General features: G+C 41.6%; 1 protein-coding gene across 2 annotated transcripts in view; it reads left to right on the forward strand.

Moving 5' to 3' along the window:
- Positions 1 to 27,104, forward strand: part of CREB5 (cAMP responsive element binding protein 5) — a 254,291-nt gene that overhangs the window by 13,727 nt on the left and 213,460 nt on the right. Inside the window, exon 2 of one of the 2 annotated variants that reach the window (XM_061464839.1) lies at positions 18,737 to 18,777. The exons of the other annotated variant lie outside the window; for it this stretch is intronic. The gene's annotated coding sequence lies outside the window, so the exon portion shown is untranslated. The remainder of the gene's footprint in view (positions 1 to 18,736; positions 18,778 to 27,104) is intronic. 2 annotated transcript variants of the gene reach the window in all.

Consider the following 27,104-nt stretch of genomic DNA (forward strand, 5'->3'; position numbering starts at 1 on the left):
ATTCACTAAGAATTTACATGTTGGAGTGTCTCAGCATATTTCTTTTTGCCAAATTCTCTTTTATTTTTCAGCATGCAGACAAGTCTTCCTTTTTTTGGGGGGGGGGTGGGGTGGGGTGGTTTTATGTTTAATTTTATGTTTTAATTGCATTTCCCCTTTCAGTTTAAACTCTTTGTAGCCGGACATGTAGTAATTTACCAAACAAATTGGCCTTCAGCTTAACTGTTAAAATTAAAAGCTGTGTCTTGTTGGAAAAGAAAGGGCATTGTCCTTGCTTAGATGAGCAACTGTTTGCAGAATGTTTCTTTGAGAACGAACACTAGAGAATGAGACCAAGAGGCTGTAAGGTGCTTGGATGCATCAAGATGGCAAAGCAGGAGAGGAATAAGCAAATCCTTACCGATAGAGATGTGGAAGAGCTGGGAGCCAGTTTTCAGGTCCATTTTCTGAGTGAGAAAAAAGACTGTCTGGTAGGTGCTTTGGGACAGGAGGTGGGATAGAGCCAGGGCTGGGCCAGCCTATGGCCAAGTGAAATCTGCTTCTCTCTCAAAGCCTTTGGGTTTTGTGGAGGCTCTGAAAAAAGCCGTGAAGTCAGTGTGCGCAGGTGGAACCCATCCCTGCTAGAAACTGTTGACCTTTTACAGTAAAACTAAGTCTTAATACTACTTTAGTACAGCAATCCTAGTATTGGGATTTGTGCATTTTAAATTCCAGCCACCAAAGTGTTATCAGGATAGAAAGGAATTACTCTCTCTACCCTATTTTGACTATGATATGATACATCACAGGTGACAAATAACATCTGATTTACATTCTATCAGAGAAGCTCATATATATGCTTTGTTTGTTTCTTTTATTTTTCCCCAGACTAGCCACAAAAGCCCTACTGCTCAGCAGTGTAGAACACTACACTGACTGAAAGGGGAATTCCGGGTATAACTGAAAAATAAAACCACCAACTACCCCACTCCAAAAAGATGCAGAGCCTGTAGCATAAGAGAAAAAAAGGTGACGCTCTCTCTTTTTCCCCTTCACATCTGCTTTCATGCTTCCTTTTGCTCAAGATTTTAAATTATCAGTATTAGAAACAGTATGCCCCATTCTTGTTGCATTAATGCTGTAAGGTGGGTTTGCATGGATCTTACATTTTGCTTCAGCCAAGACACAGGCCTCTGCATGATGGGTGAATTATCAGTTAAAACCAAATGGCTGCTTGGCAGTTCCCTTAGCAAAGTTCTAATGGCACCTGGCTTTGTGTCCAGCCCCCAGTCTGATGGCTGGAAAGTGTCTTTGCTGCACTACCAAACCCCTAAGTAAGTGCAGAGGACTCTGAAGCTGTAAATAAAGAGAGTGAGTACTTGAACTGGTGGGTAAAGGTTTAGAGGAGTTGAAAGAAACAAGACAAAGGCCCAATGAATCCTGCGGGTGTGGTGACGGAGGAGATTAATTCCCTTGACTGTTAACTTTCATTTGTGCAGAGACTGGTTGGGAGAATTCAGTTCAATTTAAATGCACGTTAAATTTTCTACAAGGTACCTGTGTGACGGTTAACTTTATGCAGATGAAATTGCAGCTACAAATCTGTTAGCACTTGAAAAACCCACAGCTCACTGTCTGCCCTCCACTGATAACTCTAATGAGACCAAAAAAAAGCAGTTACAGGGCTTTCTGTTTAAAATCTTTGCTTTTGTTGTCAGTTCTGCTTCAAACTTGGAAATGAGAGGTCTACTTGGCTGAGCTGAGAGCTTGCGTGTCACCATGGGTATGTTTTTTTTCAAGGGCTGGTTGACCACATGCTCCGTTTGCATCAGCTGGAGCAGAAACTTGGGAGCTGAGGCTTTTCATCAAGAGTGTCATCAAGAGTTTCACCCATGTTAACTCTCGCCATTTGTTTGACTCCTGCTGAGGAGGATGCATATGTTCTGTTTTCACTGGTCCCTGTTGGATAGGAGGAAGACAAATCTCTTGCCTTGCCTCTTCCTGTAACGTTCTCAGTAGGCTGACTGCTGAGCTCCCTGTGTGAGCACAAGCTGTGGCACGGACATCAGAAAATTCCCTCAGGGTCACCAAAATTTTGTCTAAACATGGTGTGCTGCAGTGTTTCTAACAGGAAACACCAGCTCACCAAAGCTGGAAGGGTGTTTGCAGGTTTCTGGAAGTATTCAGTGGTGGTAGGAGTTGTGGTAGGTGGGTGATCATTCCTTCCCCATCAGGTAGAACCAGTTTGGAAGATGGAATTTTTCCTTTCTGTCAGGCCATGCTTACAAGGAGAGTAGCTCTGTGCTCCTTGAGCAGTATCTTCTGGTGTTTTTCTGTGCCCTGTCTCTTAAGACCGCTGAGAAAAATTTGGTGGAAACAGCCCCAGGTGAATTGGAAGAGGGGTGGAAGGGCGGCTATGTTATATTTTACCAAGCAGTGATGTTCTCAGTCCCTCCCACATCTCCAGGGTAAAGTTCATTTGCCATGAGGTTAGTTTTCTTATAATGAAAAGAATACTCTGAACAACATTGGCTTTAATTTCAAAGCAAAGGGAAAATGCGAGTTCAGATCAATCAGTAAGTCAGTGAAGGTGTTTCATGTCAAAAGACAAGTTCTTTTCAGGCTGTAAACATTGTTACACTATTAACAATATAATACTGTTGTTTATACTTTAACTTCTTGCCCATTAGAACAAATTTACTTTCAAGATGATTAAATGCCTTTTTTTTTTTTTTCTTTTTACCTTGTGTGGTGATAATGATTTCTTATGGAATGAATTATTCAGGTTAGGTGATTCTCCTCTGCCAGCTGGATAGAAAACCTTGCAGTAAATTGGTATGGTATTAGATCAGATTGCTGCTGTTGTGCTGGGACTCTTTTCTAAGGTTCTTGTAACTTCCGCATTTCCAAAGGCTTGGAAAAATACTCTCGTGAACAACTGCACATGGGGGTAATGAAGGCTAAAATTGTTTATACTAATCACATCGATTGGAAAATGATCTTCACTCAGCAACTCTTTCACTAGGAGATTAAGACAGCCAGTGAGCACGTTGGTGTTAGGGACTGGGTTTACTTCCCAGCAACTTCTCGTGTGCTCTTGCTTTGTGTTCTGCCTCAAACCAACGGGTGCATCTTCTCTTCCTCCGTGTGAGGGCTTTTCTTCTCAGTGATGTGGCTTATGTAAAAATGTATCTGTATGAAAGCTGTAATTTGTTGTTGTCTATCCAGTAAAAGTCCGAGTTCGTTGTCTTTGCTACTTACGCTTTTAAGAGTGACTCAGGCTACACGCAGTAGTGGTGCCTCTTCACGTCGCTAAGCACAGTTTTGGTTACCTTTTTTGCAGGTGTCTTTAGATAAAAGTTCGAAAACCTGGAGGAACTTCTCGAGTGCTTTTCTAAGCACTCAGAAAGAAGAAAACCATAGCACTTCGCAGCCAAACACCGCTCCTCGCCACGGCGAGCGTGCTTTGCCCGGCTCTTAACGCTGCGTAGCCCCCGCCGCCCCACCCCCAGACGCAAAGACGCTCAGTTACGGTTGGCATAACCCGATGGGTCCCGGCTGAAGAGCCGGTTCCTGCGGAGCGTGCCCTCCTCCTGTCCCCCATCCGCGCTCCGCACCGCCGGGCCCGGCCGCCCCTGCGCGCTCCCGCCACCAGAGGCTGCTGCCAGCCCGCGCCTGGCAGCCGCGGTGGGCGGTGCTTCGGGTGCACCGGCACCGCCGCCCGCCGCGTCCAGCCCTGTCCAGGTCCCCGGGAGCGGAGCAGGAAAGGGAGGCCTGGCTCGCTCCCGTGAACGGGACTCACCCGTGGTGCCTGCTGGAGCCTGCAGTGCGGATGCAAATACGGGGGCCCAAAACGGATCAGCGCCGTTTCGCTGGAGAATGTTACCTGCTATGGAAAAGCTCTCTTAAATAACCCCCCAAACCACCCAGTGAAACGTGGCTTATGAAGAGAGCTGTTGAGTTAACTTTAGGAACTTGGAGCGCATTTCCCCCTATGTAAATTTTACATTCATTCTCTCTATGCTTTCTGCACCAGTATTTGGTCTCGAGCAAAACCTTCTATGGATCAGTTTGATACCTGTAATATGAGGGACTCAGGCACATATAAATGTCTCTGAAGAGCAGGGGGGGCTTTGGAAGATCAAAATGAAAAGGCAATGAATTAATGTCCTTTTATGCCATGGGCCATTAAGACTGCCATGTACATCGACAGGGATCCCAGTGTGTTTGTGATAGCACACTACTCTGTAACAAAACCAGAGCATCGGAGGTGTCAGTGATTATTTTGCGCGTATAAACAAGAGGTCTGTTTTCTTCCCCAGGAGTGTGTGGAGTTTAATCAGTGATATTTAGATCTTGGGCTTGTTCACTCAGCATAGTAGTAAATCATTCTTAAATCCTAAGGAGATGCTCCAAAAATTCTGCTGACTTGCAGCGTAAGGCTTCACGTCCAGCAACACTGATTTATTTAAGTATAGGTCTCATGCCTTTTGAGACGATATCATCTGCTTAAATTGTGTTTACTGTATGGAAGAAGTCAGCATTTTGCTGGTGATTTATAGAACAATGATAGCCTGAGTTACTCTTCAGTGATACCTGTTCAGGAATAATTTGTTAATTACTACTTTGAGGCTGATTCTTATGTTCTTCAAGTGAATAGGTTTAGTTAATATTACATACTAAATTACTGAATAGCTACTCTAATGCAATAATAATAACACGTAATTACCTGCTGCAGTCACTTCATCCTGCTTGCAGGGTTCAGATCTGGAGAAGGTGGCGAGAGAAAAAAGTAGGATAGAGAGGAGGTAATATTCTTCCCCAGTGTAAAGTCACGTTATTCATTCACATCAAGAGATTGTAGTCTCTAGATCCACCACCCACTTGCTGAGTGTTGGAAGCCTGGAAGCCTTTCTCTGAAGGAGCTCTGGTGAGGTATACTCCCAGCTTCCTGCAAAGTCAGCCTAGGACTGCAGTGCCCGAATTTCCATAACTGATGTTCTGAAGCATACAACATCTACAGTTTAGTCTAATTACCATCCTAACAGCTGGGCCATGCTGATAGTGATTGAAAATCTTTCCTAGTGAGACAAGGGCAGTATAATTTAATTTTTTTCGGGGGGAAGTAATTCTGTGTATTTTATTGCTAGTTTGAACACAAAATATGTGTCTGACATCCTAACAGACTATGTGTAAGCATCCATGTACTTTTGGTAATGTTATTAGTACACGTGGAAATTTGAGAACTCTGAATGTGAGACTTCAAAGTGAAGCCAGGCACATGGTTGAAAACTGAAGGTACTGTGTTAGTCATACACAGTTTAGTGCAGGACTCTTAATTTAACATGTATAAAAACCATCATATTCTAGCAATGCACAGTTAACATGAGTGGACACCATGTTGATAAGAGAAGCTACCTTTAGTGAGATAAGAGCACTGCAGCTTTGGCTATCATTAAATCCAGGTGCACATAAACAGTATGCATGAGCTGTTGTCACTTGGTTGATCTCACAAGTGGGTTTGGGGTTTTTGTTGTTTATCTGGGGGAGGCTGGATTGTTGCTCCCTTACGACTAGTGACCTTTCATGGCTTGGGAATGAGCTGCTGGGATTGCTTTAGTCTGTCTTGGCTGCTAGACTCTTCTCAATTTGACATACTCTTTTTTTAATTGTTTATTTTTTAGTTTATAATGTGTCCGCTAGGCATTACTGATAGAAGCCTATGGGTGGCTAGCTTTCTTTCTGGGCTTCCCTGTTGTTTTTTTTTTGCTCTGGTTGCTCCTCATGCTTGTAGGGCCTTAGAGCTGGCATCTTATGGCCGCCTTTGCCTGTTTTCACTGGGCTTTGGCTTCCTGGCTGCCCACCACCCCCACCTTCCAGAGCGTTGCTGGATATTAACTGGGTACAAGCATCACATCACTGATGCATATTGAATCTGGAACGATGGTCAAACACTCTTTCCGCTTGCGGCTGGGTGTTTCTTGAGGGTCTTGGATTTCTTAGGATTTATGATTGAGTTTCCATGTCCAAAGCAGGAAGTTGTATTACTTTTCCATTTCAGACTCCTACTCCACTTGTGTTTAGGAATAACTGAAACCAGTTCTTAACAGTCCTGAAAAGCCTTTTCCTTAATATCATCCTCTACAATGGGAGCAACACTAAGACATGAGTCTTTTCTCATGTCTGGTTCAATTTACAGTAGGCAAGGCTTGTGCCCTTGATGTTATTTATATTTGGTAGCCAATAGACGTGGCGGTGTGCCAGGCCTACTTTTATCACCATAAACAAAGATACCCCGGATATATCTTAGTAGTATTGCCTCAGCTGGTGCTAATGGGTTTTGACTTCTTTGCTTTGATTTTTTTTTTTCTAATCATTTGTGAATTGGTGTATGTACTCTGGTATTTTTTCCTTCTCTTTTTTTGCTAAGATAGCTGATCTAGTCTACTAGTTTCTACAGGTACAGTGCCTTTTTGCAGGGTTGCTGGATTCAACACCTCTCCTAAAGGATGAAAACCTCTGTATTTAGCGTGTTTTCCCTTGGCTCTACCTTGTGTTCTAGGTGCTCTTGTCTTTGAAACATAGCCTGAGCACTTTGTGACCCTCAGTGCCTGTTCATCCTCAGGGTATTAGATGAAGGAGTTGTGGTGTTGTATTGCATTCAAATCAGTGTCTTGCCATGTCCCATTGCCCAGCAGTGGGCGGTACTCCTCTGAGTCATCTACTATAAATGCCAAATGATAGCATCTTTAGATTCACGATGTTCTTATTGGCAGCTTTGTGCACCACCAGCACTCGGTCACATTTCTCCTGTCTAATATTGCTGCTCATCACAATCGCAGTGGTCATGTTGCAGCTCTCTCCACAATCCAGATGGAATCTAGCTAATTGTTTGATCCAGTGGCACAGTTGCAGATACAGTTGACAGTTTTCTTGCACAGTATTTGTGTACAGACAGTCTTTGCTTAAGTTACATGTCATATATTCTCCTCTTATAGGGAATTTTTCTGTCCTCAGTCCTTTTGCCTGTACAACTACATGAACTACTCACCCCCCTTCCAGGGTTACTGTGGCATTAGTATATAAAACAGTTCTGTTTCCCAGAGTTGTTCATAGTCTGTGCATTTTTTTTCTTTCAGCTTTTCCTGATGCTTTCCAGATCCTTTGCACAGGATCAGGGTGCCAGCAATCTCAGTTAGTCTTTGTTCTGCCCTCTAAATTCTTCAAATGTGTCTCAATGTACTTAACCTTTGCTAGAACTTATCATTGGTTTTATCCTTTTCTTGTGTAATTCAGCTGCCTGCGTTGTTTGTATATATTTATATTGGATTAAATTTGTTTCTTTCTACTGATTGTTCTACAAATGCTCCTGCCCTAAATAATGATTTTGTCTCTCTAAACTTGAAGTGGGTTGGCCTCATTCTTACTTTTTTAATGCAAGCACCTCTATGCCTTCTTAATGTCTCATGGTACCAGGTTGATTTTTTTTTGTTTGTTTTTTTTTTTGTTTTTTTTTTTTGTATACAGTATCAATTTATTTGGGATCACAGAACTCACTGTACATGCTTTATAAATTTTTCCAATATTTCCAGCACTTTAAACATAATCTTCTTGTCTAAACATATTCATGTTTTGTCTATTTTTTCCATGTGATCTTCACTGTTAGGCTGGGGGAATGATGCAATGATGAAGTAGTAAAGCTTTTAAAAAGTCTTGCTCCTATGACTATGCGGATGAGTTGCTCAATTCAGGTCTTGCTCCTATTTGTCTGAAAAGCTCACTTATTTGGTAGTCTGAATCCTTCCGTGTTGCAAGTACTTTCTAAAAGCTACCTGTGTCTTCCTTTGTGTTTTAAACTCACTTCCTTGCAACTATCCTACTAAGCTGGTTGCTGCTATGGTTTTAGTATGTTCAGTGCTGATTATTGGTGCTAGAGGACTCTATTTCTAAAGTGAAACTTCTAAAAAACAGCCTGAGACTTCTTGTCAATGCAAAATGTCATAGAATACCTCTTTAATCATCTGAACTTGTGGAGCTCTATCTATGAGCCACAGTATCATCTTCAGGGGTATACCTGCTGCAGTATAGACTTACCCACAGCTGCAGTTTCTTTGAGGTGTACCTTCTCCAGCGTGGACTTATCATTGGGCCACAATCCCTTCAGAGGTGTACCTGCTGCAGCACAGACATAACCACAGCCACAACCACAGCCACAGATGCTTTGGGCTGTCCTGTTCCCACGTGGACTCATCTTCAGGTCAATGTCTCTTCAACTCGAGTCCACACTGGAATTCCAGCCTGTCCAGTACAGCAGCACAGAAACAGCAGCTATGCCCTGGCCATCTGCCAGCCCAGGTATATCACCGTTGCTGTTATCAAAATGTTCCCAGGCACAGTAATGTGATAAGCAGTACAGCTAGCAGTGAAAGCGAAAAGCAGCCACTAACAAGCACTAGACTCTAATATACAGTAAAGAAATCAAGCCCCATGGTAAGCACAGGAGCCTGACAATTAATAGCTGAACAGCAATAGCAGCTATAAATTCGATCTAGCACATTCTGATCAAATATGCTATCTTGAACCCTTCGAGCCCCACATTAGGTGCCCACATTAGTCCCACAAAAGGACTAGGGTGGATTAACCCCAGCCTTGCGACTAAGCTCCACACAGCTGCTCAGTTACTTTCACCTCTGGTGGAATGAGGGAGAGAATTGGAAAAGTAAAAGTGGGAAAACTTGTGGTTTGAGATAAAGACAGTTAATAGGCTGAGTGAAAGCAAAGCAAAACAAGGAATTCATTCAGCACTTCCTATGTGCAGGTGAGTGTTCAGCCATCTCCAGGGAAGTCAAGCTCCATCACACATAACAGTGAAGCGGGAAGATAAACTCCATTACTCTGAGTATCCCTCCTTCGTTTTTCTTTCTCCAACTTTACATTAGTAAGCACAATGATGGCCTGGGGTATTTTTTGGTCAGTTGGGATCAGCTGTCCTCTCCCAGCTTGTTTTGCAGCCCCAGCTTACTCATTGGTAGGGTGGTGTGAGGAGCAGAAAAGGCCTTGACTCTGTGTAAGCACTGCTCAGCAATGCCTAAAACCTCTCTGTATTATCGATACTGTTTTCAGCAGAAATCCAGAGCATAGCTTCAGTTACTATGAAGGAAATTAACTATATACCAACCAAAACCAGCACAAAGATCATTTATGCTAAGCTTTTTGCAACTGAAATCTTATTACAGCAATTTCTTTTATTGTGGATTTCCTAAAAGTTTTTAAGTTTTCAGAATTATCTCTGAACTTGCTTTTCTCCTGCCTTTGCCAAATCTGGAGACTCATTCCAGTTTCAGAACTGATAACATTATTGCTATTAGTCAGAACTTGCTTGGAAGGGGGATTTTTTCCATATTGGCCTATGTTCCACCATGGCATTGAACACTTGGAAAGTCTTGGCCTCTTTTCTGAGCATCGTTTCAAACCCATTCATGCCAAAGGAGGAAATGTAATTGGCTAAACCCAAGTGATCATAGTGTCTTTTTTAGCAGTCGTTGTGTTAATTTTCCTTGAGGGACTTCTCTTTGGATTGTTCTGTAACTTAATTAAGAAAAAAGTAATCTCGGTTCAACAGCTCTCTTGCTGGTTTCAGAGGGGCTGCTACTTTTCTTATAATGAATTTATCTTTTTTTTCTGTTGGTGCACCAGAAGGCAATTGGTATTTTTATAAATTAAAGACAAATGAGGAAAATGCAAATATTCCCTGGTGCTGGAGGGTTATGTTTCCGGGGAGAAACCAGGCCAGCAGTGACTTTCAAACTTCTAAATCTGTTTTATGTGGTGTATAAGAGATTGCTGTCATCACCCAGACGCAGGAAATACCAGTGCTGGGCTTAAGGGGGACAAAGTAAACTCGACAATGGACTGAAAAGAAAAATAAACAATCTACCAACCGTTTTTATAGCTTGTTTTTTCTCTTGCTTTAACAGTAACATTCACCTTCGTTTACCAGAGTTCTGTGAAACATCTGTATCAAGCCTTAAACTTGCTTGACCTTAGTTTAGGTTCAAGGTTCAATATATTCCATGTGCATGGATGATTTTACAAATCCACAAGAGCTCTGACTCTATGCAAACCTTTTTCTGTGTCCCAGATTTGGCCTCTTTCTCGCTAAATAAATCCAAGGACAACTTTCCCTCTCTGTCTTTCTTTCTCCAAAGATTGCTGCAGGGGTGCCCTTGGGGCTTGCAGGGTGTTACAGAGCTTAGGAATAAAGAAGGAAAGTTGCTTTAGAGGATGAAGTCAACGTATCATAACAACTGCCCTGGATGGAGTCTTTTGTAACTTGAAGAATTGAATTTAAAGGCTTCATTTCGCTAAATCTTCCAAAACAAATGGTTCAGCATTTGTATAGTCTTAAAATCTGTACTTCTTATCTGATTTGTAAAATCGGGACAGATCTCTAAATGGCTCTGAGCAAGTCTCCAGGCTGAGCAATTTCTTTCCTGCAGCAGCCTAGCTATATTTCTTCCCAGAAACCCCCTGTGGGTTACTTTAAAACTACATAACAAGTAGTCACATGTATAGGGTACAAAATTTGGGTCTGAAAGAACCTGGTGTCAGCTAAACTATAAGGCTTGGAAACAGAAATTAAGTGTTACAAATCTGTTACAGTTTCCCAACACAAGTTATATTGATAGCATCACCATTTAAGTCTATTTAAAAGTAACTTCAGTATGCAATAGCACACAAGCTCAAGCAATATCTAAAGTGATCTCTTTTACAGCTATTATTTGAACACAGGTGAAGTTTGGGGAAAGAAGGATGAGTAAACATTCCTTGTTTTCAGTGGTTTAGACAGTCTCTGTGCTGGATTTTCCCCATAGCATGAGATACCCCAGTCTGCTTGGGATCCTGAACCATGGTTGCTTTCCACCTAAGGAAGGTCTGCACGTACTCAGGTGGAGGGTTGTTCTTAAGTGACCAGGCAGGTCACAATGTGCAGGGTGAAGCACTGCCTTCCCCTGGAGTGGTGAGGGCTATTTCCTCTTGCTAATTCCAGCCAGTCCTGTGGCTGGGCAGTGCCATGTGAATGGAAGTGTTGCAACTGGAGCCAGCTTTCTGCTCTGGTGGCAGCAAAATATGATCTAGATGCAAAAAACCATGACCCTCCTTGGCCACTTTCTTAACCTATCACTTTCTCTATTCTGTGCTTGAAGAATATGAATAGCAACAGTGTCATGCACTTCTATTTTTTTCAGTGTGCTGTTACCCATAGGTTTAAAGGCACTGTACAGAGAGGCAGCCAGCATTATCCTAGCTCAGACAGCTGTGGTAAATTTGGGTGTGGAGGAATGGGTTTTTCTGACCGCATAGAGGCACTTGTGTGGTGTCTGAGCTAATCCTGCAGGCTTTTTTCAGAGTCAGCAGAGAGAAATTGGCAATTCTAGCTCATCATTCCTTTTCCCTATCTGGATGTCTACGTCAAGTGGATGGTGTTCATGTGCCTGTTTCTCTCCGTTGATTAAGGACGAAGCCTGGGATAATGGAGATGCTGAGGATGCTTAAAGTCAAGTTTGTGTGCACCATAAAAACCATAAGCCTCTCAGATTAGTGTGGCTGGGCAGATTTCTATCTGGAAGGGGCATATCCACATCAGCAGAGTTTTGTGTGTGGATTAGTTAGCCCCACTGAAAGACATGGCTGATTAACTCAAGAGTGATGTTATACTGATATTAATTCCACAATGTGAGCTAGTTATCTCTGCCCGGCTCCTGCATAGTGCTGTGTAAACAGGCATGTTTCCCCCAAATCAGCTCAGGTATATTGTGTGGTACAGCAGTTTTACCATTAGCCCAGGCATAACATTGTGAGGTAACAGACTTAGAAGTTAGTTTGTAATTTTACATACCTATAGGCATGTTGTTAAATTAAAGGCTTTGCTTTCCAGAGGGCAGGAGTTTTGTTGAAGAAGCACATAAGGCACTGGTATTTGTTCTTCTTAACCCTGAGTAGAAAATGCCTCCTTGCAGGCTGGCAGAAGACAATTCACCTCCTGTAATGATTTTGATGCCATGAGATGCAGGCTTTATTTATCAACACACCTTTGGGAAAACTACAGATCCCTCCCGCCCCTTCAACACCCCCCTCCCCCCCAATCAGTTCAATTTTTGCCTTGAAGTAAATAAACTTTTCAAACAACTAAGGTTTATGGAAGAGGGTTTGTGGAGCTGTGATAAAGCACTTCAGGCTGTAACTTACACTTGTTTCTGAGGGTTCGCTTTTATTGCTTTAAAATTTTCTCATATGATCTCATTTTAGAATTGGGTACTTCAAAGGTTGTTCAGTCCACGTTCCTTCGAGGCTGCCTATGCAGCCCTATAATTTTTTCCCATGTTCTGTTCTCTCTTTTTTTTTTTCTTCTCCTTTCATCCTTATTAACTGGAAAGCACCAAAGGGATTTTCACACATGAAAATGAGTAGTATTGCAATATTCTAGCCGTGTTTCTTTACAGTTACTTTACAATCACAGTCCATGGTGGGTACGTGTTTTCACATTTGTGTTCCTTCAGCAAGTGCCTGAACTAGTCTGGCTACCCAGGCACACTTATGGCAGATCTGCAGGCAAAAAAAGCCCTCAAAAGGGGATTTGATTTAAATAAGATTTCTTCCTTCTCTCTGCCCTCCAAATACAGAGTCATATCTAGTAGTGAAATGGGCTTGACCTGTCTTGAAATGGGGGTCTTCAGTACTGTGAGGTTTGCCTGAATAGTGTACTCTCTGGAAGTTGGGATGGCCTTACTAAGGTTGCCCTATCAACTCCTGGAAAATGGGTTTTGTTTTCAGTCGCATCATATGAGTGAACATAAGAGCTGATTGGAATTGTAAAATGCCCTAAAGACTGCACTGGGGATGAAACTCAAATAATTTCATAATTCTCCCCTGAACTCTATCACACAAACACCCTTCCCAAAATACTTTTTTCATTGTGGTTTCACTTTTGTTTTCTCTTTCTCAGTAGGAAAATAGGAGAATGGGAATGAGGTTGCCAGAGAAGGCCATTAAGAAAAGGAGATAGAGAGAACTTTCTCCAAAAAATGGAGTTTCTTGTTAGTATGAAGGACCACAGTGATTTTTTTTTTTCTTTTCCTTTGCTCTGATACTCACCTACCAAAGTGATTCGTTTCCTCCTTTGTACACCTAAGATTGAAATCTGTAAAGAAAATAGTAGAATCTACTCAAAAAGCTAAGCATTGGTGCTAGAAGCAAGACAACCCGTAAATACTTCTCACAAACAATTGAAATTAAATAAGCTTTCAATGTACTGATCTTCTCTCTTTTATGTTTGTTACAGCCTAGATAATGCTCAGTAAATTTTTTCCAGGTCAGCTTCAAATAGAAGATGCAGCCTGTATCTTCACATATGCTTTTTGTTATTTGTGAAATTACACCAGGAGAAATACTTGTATTTTTAGATTGGTTAGTTAGCCCAGATGTTCTTTAATGAATACGGATATTTGGTGCTTTTCTTGTCATTGCTTACATAATGGAGCTAACTTCTTAGGTCTGCAGCCCAGCCAAGACAATACTAAAGGTGTGGGTGTAGTATCAAAGTGCCTCAGAGAAGAACCTTGTATTTAAAGCAGCGTAACAACAGAAAGTTTAAAACACATTGTGTACTACAGCCAGATGCATGCTATGAACTCATACAAAAATGCATAAAATAAATTGTTACATACGGAAATGCAAAATGAATGGTCCAAAATCAGAAGCTTCTTCACGTGAGACCGAGGCAGTGTGTGAGAATGGACACCATGATGGGGGAAAGAGGGAAGCATAGCATAGGAGCCTCAAGGAGGCTCAAGATAGTCCCATTTGTTCTCAAGGCTCTCCAAACATTTCTTGTTCTTCAGAATTATTCAAAGAATTGTATTATTTGGATGATCCAACCAAACTGGGTGTTAAGTGTTTCCTTTGTCCATTTTGACATCAGATGTAGAACCAAACCTATTAATAATTGCCTACAACTGTCCTGACAGAAAAATCTAGTAGTATTAATATTGAAAAAGCTATTTGTGGCATTAATAAATGCAAAAGCAAGACTCAGCATCTGAAACTCTTCATATAAATAGCCTTCTCTGTGAAGAAAACCTAGCCTTATCTATAAAAATATTGGATAGTATGTCATGCAAAATTATGACAACTGGAGTATACAGACCTGATGGCGTTCATATTGTTAGCATATACTTGGAAATAAGTACCCTGAAGTAATACATCTTTCTGAGAAGAACTCCTGACCCTCTTCAGGTGCCCAGTTGGTAGCAGATGGTGCACTGAGAGGATCTTTCAAGCATTTAGGATGAAAGTGTCTTTCAAAAAATGCTCTGTAGTTTCAGATACTGGAGGCCATATTTATAATCCCTTTACTGGTTGTAGTCACTGATATTATTAACCTGTAAAATCTCCTTTCACAGAAATTCTGCCACCTGAATTACACTGTTATTTTATGATTATGTTGCCTCTGTAGCAGGTACTGTGAAGTATTGGCAGATCTGGTCAGTTTGTACAGGATATCCATGGCATGTTTGCTGTGCAGGCATGTAGGTTGCAATGAAATTAGTGATTCTGTATGCAAAGACCATGGCTCTTTGGGTTTTCTGTGTAGTGGGTTATAGTATCTATATTATTAGGGAATGTAAACAGATTCTGATTAGTTTCAAAATAAGGGTATTTTTTCACTGTCCTGCTACAAATCTCAGTAATCCGTTCCTGCAAAGGAGGGAGAAAGGAATCACACATATATTTATATATATATATATATATATATATATATATACACACACATATACTTGCCAGACCACCAAAACAGCTTATATATTAAATCCTCTTTTTAGAAACGGAGGCAATTACATGTTGAGATAGGTTTTTACATTTTTTAAAATCCTATTTTAAGTTCTCATACAAAGAATTTGTTATTCGTAACTCCCTGCACCCTAGTTCAAAATGAGATACGTTTATATTAATTAAAAATGCAAAAAGCCAGGTCAGTCTATGCACTCCAGTCCCAAAATAATGTACATTGTAACTATAAATATATATATTTATTTCCTGGCTTTGCCACCAACTTTGCATGACTTGGGGTAGATCATGTAAGCTAGGATTTTTTCAGATGAAACTACAAATATAGAATCATGGAATCACGGAGTCAATTAGGTTGGAAAAGACCCTTTAAGATAAGGTACTTAAAGCTCCTTGCAGGTAATTATGATTTGGGGCATCTTTAAGGTCTGTTAAAAATATATATCAGTCTTCAAACGTGTGTTCTTTAGCCTCTTGTCTCTAAATTTGGCACAGTATTACATCTTCATGTCAGAGAGAATACTGAGAGGAGAATGAACAAAATAATGTGTGTGTGTCTGACCTTTACTTATTTGCTTACTTTTAAAGATAAATATTCCCTGAAGGGATATGATTGGAAGAGGGTGTGTGCAGGAAGAGTAGAAAATTAAGCGTCTGAAAGTATTTCTGATTGGACACCTAAAAGCTGGAGGCGCTCAGTATCACCACTTGCTCGTGAGAACCTCAGCCAAGATTTTTTCATTTTTCCCAGAAGAGCTATGGCCGGGATGGCTGAGGCTTGAAAGCTGTGTATTTACATAAGCACAAGTTACAAATCTGTGGTTTTTAGAGATGTTTGAATTTCACCGCTTCGCACTTGCAGTATGTTATAAGTTGCTGTGAGTTGTTCGCAGATTGTGAATGTACAGCCTAGGGAGAATTACTCCTTACTTTGCCTCCTTCTCGTTAGGAAAAGTAATGTTTTTTTTTTTTTGTATGTGCCAGGTTTTACTATTCTTATTTGTAGCTGTGGATTGGTCACTGCCAGAAATCTGTGGCTAGTCACTGGCTGGGAATTGTTTCATTTTGATATACTGCCTCCTTAACAGAGGCAACAATCCATGGGCCAGAAAGGCTGGTTTTTTTTAATGTGATACAGTGGTCTTCTGAGAAGAGTTCTGGAGACTTTGGTATTGCTGAGGAGTACTTGCAGCCCTTTAGGAGGGAAAGAAATGTCCCTTTCCACACTCCTGCCTACCCCACAGATTTGCATATGCATCCAGGCACCACACTAACTTGTTCAGTGCAGAGCTCTCCTCAGTGCCTGCAGAGCAGATCTCTCTGCTGTCTGTCTGCTCCTGGGAGGGTTTCCTGTAGTTTACATGAGCATTTTTGCCTAATGACAGGCTCTGTTTTGATTCATTCTGGAAACAACACTCAGCCCCCTGCCCAACCGCTGGTAGCAGTTGGCTTTGCAACAGCTCTATTAGTCAGGAGCAGAGTGGCGACCCATGTCAGATGTCCTCTGCTTGTCAAGTGGCAGTGGAGCAATGACTACATTTATGTCCCTTTACCTCTGCATCCCAAATCTCTCATTCTTTGAGGTAGGACTTGAGGTCTGTCTGGACAGAAGTACACAAACTGTACCTGTTTGGGTTTGTTGCAGAGCTCTGGGTCCAGCTCTGGGCTGCATTGGCTTGGGAGTGCTCCCAAGGGACCAGTAGCTGAGCAGCCTTCCCACCATTACCTTGGGCAGTTTAACCCCATTGGACTCCTCCATAGTAGACCACCAGGAAAGCTGTATGTCAGGCATCACGAGGGTTAGGGGGGTTCCCTGGAGGCTGAGACCTCAATGGGCTCCTAGGGGTGTCAGGGCAGGATCCATCCCAAGTCCTCAGCTAGGGAGCAGTGCAGCCAGGGCAGCCCCAGCCCCTGGCATTAGCATGTCTGTGCCTACCACGGGGCTCCTCTGAGATGCTGATGTTTGAACTGCTTTTCTGGGTATAGAGAGGGAGGCAGACTTTTGTTTGCCCCTTGCATTCATCAAATGCATTTACAGGGTGTTGTTAGTGCAGAGTAGTTGTTGATAGTGCAGAGAAGCTCCTCTGGCCCTCACAAGTACCTCTGAGGCACTCCCACTTGGAGTTGCAGGGAAGACAGGGATCACTGCTTCTGTGCTCAGAGCAGGCATATATTTGCAAAAAGTCTTTGAAGTCCTGTGTTGGATTCCCATCAAAGTTAGCCCCTCTCTTGGGTCCAGTCTTGTAATGGTTGAGAAGCTTGACCCAAGGGTTTCGGACACATTCAGGGCAAAGGGGGATGCCAGAGCCAAGCTGTGGGGTCCATGGGAGGGCAGGGTTTGGTGTTTTGTTTTGGGTGTCTGTCAAGCAGTTTATAGCCATCCTGTGCTCTTTCCAAGTCAGATACCTGAATCGCTGGACATATGGTCCCCATCCTTTGCTCTGGTGCTAGCTGGAAGGAGCCCTTTTGTGTTGTGGAGGACTGTGCCACTGGCCTGTGTAATGAGGGGAGAGAAGGGGAGTCTGGCACTGAGCCTGCCTGCCCCTGGTGTCAGCTTGCCTCTCCGGGCGTTTTTGGCTCCAGGCCTCGGTAGTGCCTCCTGATTTGATGAGCAGTGGGGTGTGCTCTGCCTGCAGCAGGGCATCACTTGTTGATGATAGCTGCGCTGGACATGTCCTGTAATTACTGATGTCACTTCAGGTACTCCTGGTGTCTGAGGGTAAAATACCTGCCCCCCCCCCCCCCCAAGATTTTCATTAGCTTTTGTCAGTTGTTCTTCTGGTCCATAATTTTAACTGTTTTCATAAGATAAATCCTCCAATCTGAAAAAAGGTTTCCAGAATAAGCTGGCTGTAATGTGTAAGTGGGCCACCAAAATGCAGAAAGTTTTGTTTTAATATCTGCAGCTTCCCTGAGAGTATCTTTTTTCCTGAGTTACTAGTTAGTTCAAGAAAATCCTTTACTTGTGTACTACCCTTTTAAAATCCGATTGTGCTGTGTTATATTCTATGTAAATAGTAAGGATGACTTGGAAACAGCTTTTTAACCTTGTTTTAAAACTTAGAACCTCTTTTTTTCAATTAAGGTATTTTAACAGAAAGTTGACTCCATCTCAGTTTTACTAAAAACATGTGGATAAACCTAAATCCAAATGAAACTTATGCAAAATATTTTGTTACGTTGCTGTTAATAAAACTTGCTAAATGACAGTGAGAGACAAGTGTCTGATGAGAAGGTGTGTGTATTGGAGATTGTCAGTAGCTTTGTACATACAAAGTACTGAAAATCAGCCTGCCCTTGATTTGTCAGGGCTGAAAAGCAGTTTTTAATTCTTAATGTCTAATAATCCCTAGTGCTGAGTACTGCCTGAGGGGACGTGCAGGCTGCCAGTGTTCTCAGCAGAGATTTGTTACCCAGGGGATTTTATCTTATCCTACGGACAGTGAATGGTGAAAGTTTGATTCAGATTTTTTTGGTAATTTTGAATAAAAAAAAACCCAGAATCTTTAAAAATTGTAACTAAAAGTTGGTGAAAGTCAATAATTAATGGCTTGTAGCTGATTTATTAACAGCCTAATTTTTCTGTCTAATGCAAGTCCGAAGCTGTCTTGTGTGTTAACTATAAAGGCAAAAAAAAGTAAAAAGCAAGATTTGCCTTAGTTTAGAATAATTTGAAATACACAGAATTGCAGAGTCTTATCCATAAACTGTATAAAGCTGGTTTGCAGAGTTCTGGTTTAGGGATTATTTTATATAATAAACCAGAAGGAAAATTTGGGCTGGCAGAATTTTCAAAGCTCGCGTTAGAGCCCCTAACTGCTTCTGGTATGAAAGTCAGCTAAGCAGCCTCGTGTTGTTGTTTCCCCCAGGATATCTTTTATGCTTTGTGGTTGTTCTTTTTTTTTTGTAGTTCCTTCCCCTTAGAAATCCAACTGTTTATTTGCATGCAAGGTAGATGAATTCTTTTATCTATTTGTGTATCGTAAACCAAAGCAATTAGCATACTGCAGTTACAGTACACTTAAAAAACAAAACAACCCTTCAGAACCTTCAGTCAATATTATTCCTGGAGGGAAAACTCTTAATTAAATTGTATGCAAACTACAACAATAGGCAAAGTTGTTTGGTGTTTAATAATAACTGTTGGGGGCGGGGGGAAGAGTGAAAAAGTAAGTGTAGCAGAGAGCTTCGCATGCCATTAACCCAAGGATAGAAATGAGGTCAGCTTTTGAAGGGACAGACAACACACTTATCTGCCAACATTGGAAAGTCCCATAAGATTAGCTTATTTGCCAGATATTACTGGGAGTTCATCATCGACACCCTCTGCTTCATAGGCTTCATCTCTCACCGCAGTTGCAGTTGCCTTTTCTGCCCTTTGCAGGCTTCCTGGAGATCTTCTCCAGTGCATAGCACTTGGATTTTTTCCTTAAAGTAGTACTTTTTTTTGTTTCACAGCAATAGGCACGAGGAACCATCCTAAGTTGTGAAGATGATCTGAAGACTCTTTGTTTTTCTTTCATACACCCACAATAATACTCTTGGCATAGGAACCACTGATGTGAAGCCTGGTGACTTTTACAGCTCTGGGAATGAGGCTGTGTTTGTGAAGGGGTTTGTAGAAGACGGAGGACCCACCTCCCTTAATATTGTTAGCTTTTGGGAGATGAGTAAAAATGGAGGCAGTCTGACAGCCTAAACATCTTTTTTATCCCTTTGCCTGGAAAATAACTGTAGATACAATTTTAAGCAGACTGTTCTTACATTATTAGCCACTTGGTAGAGCAGCAAATACCGTACTGTAGTGCTGGCAAGTGTGTAACCCACTAAAATTAGTAGTGAGAGAGAGCGGGTGCTATCAAATCCATGTTAATAATGACTATAAGAGCCTGGAATGGTGTTCTCTGCATGTATTTTCTCCTTTAAATCTTTCAAGAGTTTGGTAGTAAATATCAATATTGATTTCAGCTAATGGTCGTTTTAACTTCTGTATGCACATTCTGTGCCCCAAGGGACTGTGTCCCAAACAGGGAGAAGACAAGACTTGCTCATAAAGAGCAGAGCAAATATGTTTTTCCTTTAAAATCCTAGCTGTTAGAGTTGTCTCTTGAAGCAAGATTCCGGTGTTACTGCAGTTGTTTTGCAGTTTCCCCCTCCCTTTATGCAGAGCAGTTTGTGAGACGGACAGTAAGTTGAGGAAGGGCAGATATTATCACCACATACATGCTCCAATCCAAGAAATCTGAGTGTTGAAGCTTTTGAGGTAGCTAGTGGAGAGTCCTTCTGTAGCAGACAATTTAAAGTATCTGTTTGAATCCTGGGTTAACATAGCTCTTCCTTTTCTCCCTTCCTGCCTTTCCTGCCTTCCTTTCCTTCCTTTCCTCCATTCTTCCTTGCTTTCCTCCCTCCCAAACCCTAAAGTCTAACTTAGCCTTCTAACATGAGCACTGAAGTTGAATGCCTGATGATGTAGAACAAGGACAGCATTAGTTCATGTTGAGATAAATGTGAAACTCTGATGCTGTTTGACTGTCCATGAGCACTTGACATTCTCCCTAATATTTGACATGTTAAGTCCATAGACACAGATACTAGTTTTGCTTCAGTAGGTCTGGGTTAGCTGTCAAATTGCCATTACTGAAAACCTGTCAGAAAAATTGGACGTAGGGAAAGTGGAGAAGTGGTACAGGTGTTGTTCCTGTCGGTGTGCAAAATATTCATTGTCAAATTGTGCCTTTTCCTTGCATTGCTTGACTTTGTGGTTATATTGCTGCAGCTTGTGCTGCTGCTGCTGCTGCATATTCTCTGAAGCAAACCTCTGTGCTGTGAGCGAGGTCACAGCCTGGTCTCTTGTGTCATTTCAGACTTGTAACTAGGGAGAGCAGGTATTAGGGTGGTTCTGCAAATGCCATCAGTGGGGGACAGTTGCAGAGCTACAAGCCTGGGCTGCTTCCAGGTCAGGCTGGCCCTTTTTGGCCAATCACAGAGTGCAAAATAACCACATTATTCCTAAAAGTATTTTTCCAGACTTGAAGTAATAGCCATCTTGCCCTATAAAGATCTGGTTTCTTCTATAGAATATTTCTGTGCTGAGATAACTTTCATGAACTGTGTTTCAAAAGTGCTGCTTTTTCTTTTCTCTGTGTGTACGTGTATGTGTGTGTGTTTCTGGTTTAAATCCACTCTTTACCTCCTTTCTCCTATTTCTTCGTCTTCTATTGTCTCTGTTTAGTAACTGCATGGTTATTTGCTTAAAACAGCAAATCCTTTTACTATACCAAGTAAAGCCATGATGGGTTTCCTATACTGAAATGGACAGCCCAAGAACTGTAGAATAATCTTTTTGACTTGTGTATTTTCAATAGTTTCATCCTGCGTAGAGGGCAAATTGTGCCCTCTACTAAATACTCCATCTTGCATGGATGATATACAGTATTGAGTTCGCAGGCTGCTGTTACGTGGGAAGGCAGGAGGTCATCTGGTTTCTATTCTGAGTTTCTTTTCCAGAGGTATCCTTTTACTACCTTCCTCTTCCTCAGCCCAGTCCCCAACTATTTGCAGTCCTTACTTCCACTTTCCTTATGTTCCATTTCCACTGGTGGCTCCTTGCCTTCAGGCCTTTTGTCATTCTTCCTCCTAATTCCTCCTCTCCTTAATTTCAAAGTTTTACAAACTTCATTCTTGTTCCCTTTTGAAATTTCCTATCTTTGCCCCTTCTTTTTTAAATTATCCCCAGCTCTGTTCTTACTTTCTTGAGAAGAAAGCACCTCTGCATAAGCAGAAGAAAGGCAGGAGGCAGCTGTTTGGTTTTCCTTGATAACAGAAATGGTGGGGTTTAGCAGCCAAATGCTGAGTGGGAGAGCAGAAACTCTCTCCCCTCTCAGCTGATTTGGAGGTGAATGAGTATACCTGGAAGAGAGAGATGGGACAAAACTTTAGGACTGCTGGGGAGCCTTTCCAGCTCTGGATTTTGCTCAGGCAGAGGCAGTAAGCAAACCGAGTGGCTGTTTAAAAGGAGGTGGGGTGTTTGGCATCATGAAACAAGAACCTCTTTGGTACTCCTTCTGCAAAAAATCCTTAAGCAAGCAACTCACAGGTGGCAAGGGGCTTACTACTAATGAGGCACCCCCACCCTGTGCCACACAGGGTGCTTGCTGCTGGGAGGCTCTGCTGCCAGCCATGGTGAGAGGACTGAAGGCTGCTTGATGCTGAGGCAATTCACACATCAACCACTTTTTCAGAGCATTTGGCTCTGCCTAAAGATTTATGGGGCTCTCTTCTTTTAAAACAAATGAATAAAGGCCAAAGCTGAGTGTTTTTCCACATATAAATGTCATAAATGCAATCACAAAACTTCACTGGAGTACCAGTGAGGGCTTGAGCCCCAGCTCAAATGTGCATATTAAAGTCCTTCTTGGGGACTCCAGACACAAATTGCTTTCCAGCATCCAGAACCATTTGGAAATGCTTTAATCCTGAAACGAGGGGGTTTCTAATGGAAATGCTGACAGACCCTTCGCTGTAGCAGCCGAAGCAGGCAGGGCTGTGATAATGAGCCCTGTATGTGTGCATGTGGAAAGCATGATGCTAGATTCAGAAAACAAGTTCTTCACTGAACAGCCCATGCTGAAAAAAACCCCCATGCACTGTTTCAGCACAACGATACTTAAAACTGGCTTCGCTTATGCAAGAGCATGCTGGGAACAACCGTAGGCATTAACCCTTCATGTACTATACTTTCAAAACTAACAAGTCTTAATAGCAGTTGTAATAAAACTGTAATTATCTATATATAGTGCTGTACTGAATAGCCACGACTAACAGTTTAAAATGCTGCATATACCAATAGGGTTCTTTAATATTCACACGTACAGCACAACCACATCTCCTCTCAGATTTTATACATTGTGACCATGACCCTAAAAAATAGGTGATGCTTCATTTATTGCTCATGTCCCTGCATACAGCTGCTAATGCTAGCGACTGTGTGTTTTGTACTTGTATTTGGAAATCTCAGTGACCTTGGTCACACCAGGCTGAAGAAACCTGTCTTGCAAGCATGTGTCCAGGTGATTAATTTCAACATACAGGTTGCTTATAAGAGGGTAATTACTCACTTGTGCAAATGGCAGGATGGGTGCACTGACCTGTATTAGACACATTGTAGTGTACACCTCCCCATCGGTTCTTTTTCACTGTTAATCAGAGGGCTGAAAACCTTGCAACATTTAGACAGCTTGAGGTTGAAGGCTGAAATGTCACTTTTAAAAGAGGGTTAAAAAGGTCACGCAGCTGCGAATAATAATAGCCCAATGAAAATCAGATTCTTACTGCAGCCTACTTCAAGAATAACATTGAAACAGGAAACAAGCCTGCTTGATGTTTTTACCAGTATGGCAGTAAGAGTACTGCTGAGTTTAAAAAGGGGCAGAGTGAGAGAGAAAGGAGCATGCTTTCTTGGTGGTAGATGTTAAAACTATTTTTCTGATATAGAAAGGATGATCATGGGGCTCTGCAAAATCTCCTTAAGGAGCCTGAGGACGTGGGATACTTCCCTCTGGGTGCTGCTGAGAGGGAATGCAGTCAGTTTCTATGTTCTGAGGGGTTTTCTGTTTATTTTGTTTTCTTTTTCTTTCTTTGTTCCTCCATTCCTTGCTGTGGGCACTTCAGTTTTATTAATTATTATTAAAAATGTTTACAAGTATCTGATGCAGAAATCAAGGAATAGAAGAAAATATTTGGCTTGATGCAGAACTTACTTGTTTCTCCTCCATGTGACATGGCTTGGAGAAGCCTTTCTATGTTTCTTCTGCATTTTTGTTTATGTATTTTTCTAATTAGAATACCTTGACTTCTCCTGAGCAGAGTGATATTTCAGGAGAATGGCAGGCTACACTATTGTAGCCGATTTCCTCACTTACACATTCTGCCAATAAGGCTCTTTACGTGGTCGCAATAGAGCAATAAATGCTGACAGATGTTGTTAACATGTCTATTAAAATTCAGCCTCCTTTTCTGCTGCATAATGCACTCATGCCTATTGTTAATAATATCAGAACTAATGCTGACATATCAATATTAGTGCTCGCTTATATTTATAATCCTTGTTTGGCTCTTTGAAGAGGTCACAAAGTTGCAATAAATTAAGCTATTGGTAACAGAAGTAGAAAATTCAGGCGTGAGCAATTTTTTAACTTTTCAATCATCATAGATTTGCCTGATACTCTTCATGTACATTAATTGCAGGAGTCATATATAGTACCATGAGAGGTGCGCAAGTGTAACTTGAATTTTTAAGATCACAAAGGTTAATAAGCACTTTACTTTAGATGGAAAGGCTGCTTTGATTTATTTTTATTAGGTGAAGTCAAAATGCTGCCACTGGTTGCGTTACTTCCTTCATGCAGGCTGAACCACCTGCACATACTGTGGAAAAATGAGACATGGGTTGTGTGGCCCAGCAATGCATGAGCCGTGTGAAGTCAACTATGTGCCAGAGGCAGTGTGCAACTGTCTATATCCTGAACTGAAGGATGGGAGCTGCATGCCTGCCTCTTGAAAAGGATGCTGTGCAAACTGTGCTATGCGCAACCAAAACACCTCTGTTGCTGAGTGCTCCCATCCTGCTGCAAATCTAGGGTGAGATCCTGTATTGCTTGTGCATAGAATTATAGAATCATAGGATATTTAGGGTTGGAGAGGACCTTAAGGTCATCTAGTTCCACCCCCCCTGCCATGGACAAGGACACCTCCCACTAAACCATGTCACCCAAGGCTTGATCCAAGCTGGCCTTGAACACTGCCAGGGATGGAGCATTCACAGCTTCCCTGGGCAACCCATTCCAGTGCCTCACCACTTACAGTAAAGAACTTCATTATATCCAATCTAAACTTCCCCTGTTTAAGTTTTAACCTGTTACCCCTTGTCCTATCACTACATCTGCATCTGCAGCTCTTGTGAAGTTCAGCAGGAATGGGGGATGCAGGAGGGTCACACAGCTTGTTTCTAGCTTGTTTCAGCTGCTTGTTTCTAGTCAACATTCAACCCTAAAGCTTGAATTACTGCCATAAGATAGCCAAGCACCAGACACCCTCCGAAAAATTGTAGGCAGAAGGCAGCTTCTTTCACTCTCTATTGTAAGAGAGTCAGTAGTGCTACAGTCACAACTGCAGTGATAGCATCACATGTAAATATGAATTCTGCATGGTGCAATTTCTCTTGAAGGGCATTGTACTGTCTGGTAACATGTTATATAGGTCAAGTTATGCTAGAGAGTATCCTGGAGGGCACACATGATACAGCCATTCTGGATTATTACTTCTTTTCTTGTTTTATTTTTTTTTAAGTTTAGTGTCTGCAAATTGCCTGCAAAGAATGATTCTCGTGGGATCCAGCAGTTGCTTGTACATTTGTGGTAAACGATTAGACAATGAATCTGACACCTTTTCAGAGCACTGTGAATAAAGCCCAAGTCCATGTTTTCCTGGAGTCAAGCCCCATGCTCAAGATTCTAGTCCTCATCTAGTATGTTGTTTTGATGCTTAGTCCATGCTTATCTATCTAGATAACCTTGAGAATCATTTGTTTTCAGAGCATGCACTAATGGATTTAGGGACTAAAACCCAAGCTCAGGGCAGGGAGGGAAGTCTTAGACTTGCAATACTCAATAAGAAAACAAACATCAAATAATTCCTGGTAATGTTTTGAAATTCACTTAGACACTTGGGACCAGAATTGTTGTTATCTTGTTTTCTTTAACTGAGTCTCATCTGTTGTTCTGCTATGAAAATGCAGTTGTCACTCTCCCCTGAGGAGGGGAAAAAAGGGTAACAGAAACCTTTGGCAGTGCTTCAGTTGCAGGAGTAATTGAGAGATCAGATAAAGCCTTTCATTATCCACACATAGCTTTTTTTCCCCTCCTTTCTTCTGCGAGAAGGTCTTTAGGAAAGACAACATTCCAGGGTCACATCCCATAAATAGAGGTGGATTTAAAAATCAAACTTAACTGGAGGTTTTGGTTTTGTTTTTGCAGAGATTTGTTTGTTTAGTCAGTTATCTCTCTGCTGCTTGTGTTTCTTTCAGACAGGATAGCATAGTTCAGAGCATTTTTATTGCTTCACCTCTGAAGAGCTTGTCTAAGCACAGTCTGGAACTGAAATAACTGAAATTAGAAGTAATTTAACACCTTTAGTTATTTTAGTATAAGACTTTATGCGAGCATAGTCTTTCATTTTTGAGTATCCTATTTCAGTTTAACATAGCTGTAGGTTTAATCAAAACAGGATATGAATAATCTTACAGGAGTAAATTGGTACAATTTTAGTTATTTCAGTTCTAGCCTTGTGTAGATAGATAAGTTAATCCTGACTTAGGGTCTTTCTTGACATTTGATTGTATTTGGTGCAATAAATCACTTGTCTCAGGCCAGATGTTAGTAGAGATGTCCACAGCAAAAAAATCAGTTGAGGCTAATTATTGCCTTTAGGGGGTAGTGTCCTTGTGGAAGTTAAAGGGCAAATAAAAATAGAAATTCTTAATTTCTGGATGCTGCTTTTGGGAGTCAGCAGAGTCAGGTAAAGGGTGCTCTGTGCTCTGCTGCCTTTCCTTTCCTTTCCTTTCCTTTCCTTTCCTTTCCTTTCCTTTCCCCTTTCCCCTTTCCCCTTTCCCCTTTCCCCTTTCCCCTTTCCCCTTTCCCCTTTCCCCTTTCCCCTTTCCCCTTTCCCCTTTCCCCTTTCCCCTTTCCCCTTTCCCCTTTCCTTTCCATTTTCTCTCCTCTCCATTTGCAGGTATTTGTAGCAACTCTTCTGAAATTATAGCTTTTTGAACAGGTATAAGTGTGATGAGGTATTCTTGATAATAGGAAGTAATGAACTGTAGTTTTACAAAAATGACAACAGGGTCAAGTAATTTTAGCACTTGTCCTGCCAATTTTTTGTAGTTTTAAAACCAAGTTCTGCTTCCCACCAAGGTATTTGTTTTATGAAAAAATAACACAAACACAACTCAGGCATTTGAGTAAGTGGGGCTGCAGAGAGGCTGAATTTTAAGGGAATTTAGAGGCATAATACAGAAGTCATATGTTATGCACTAAGGTAGGTCAGTTGCTATGTTCTAGCTTGTAAAACCACTTGTACCAACAGGCTCAAAACATTTCTGAAAGAAGTGACTTTTTTATTTTACATCCTGAAATGTTACTAAAAAATGATTTTGATGCTGGTTAGGGGCACTGCCATAATATGGACACAAATTCAGCTGTGTTAATGCATTCAGAGGGTGA

Source organism: Pezoporus flaviventris, unplaced genomic scaffold (assembly GCF_033815535.1).
Source record: "Pezoporus flaviventris isolate CSIRO_AGI_PZ_B2104156 unplaced genomic scaffold, CSIRO_AGI_Pfla_v1 ptg000037l, whole genome shotgun sequence".
Classification (NCBI taxonomy): Eukaryota; Metazoa; Chordata; class Aves; order Psittaciformes; family Psittacidae; genus Pezoporus; species Pezoporus flaviventris.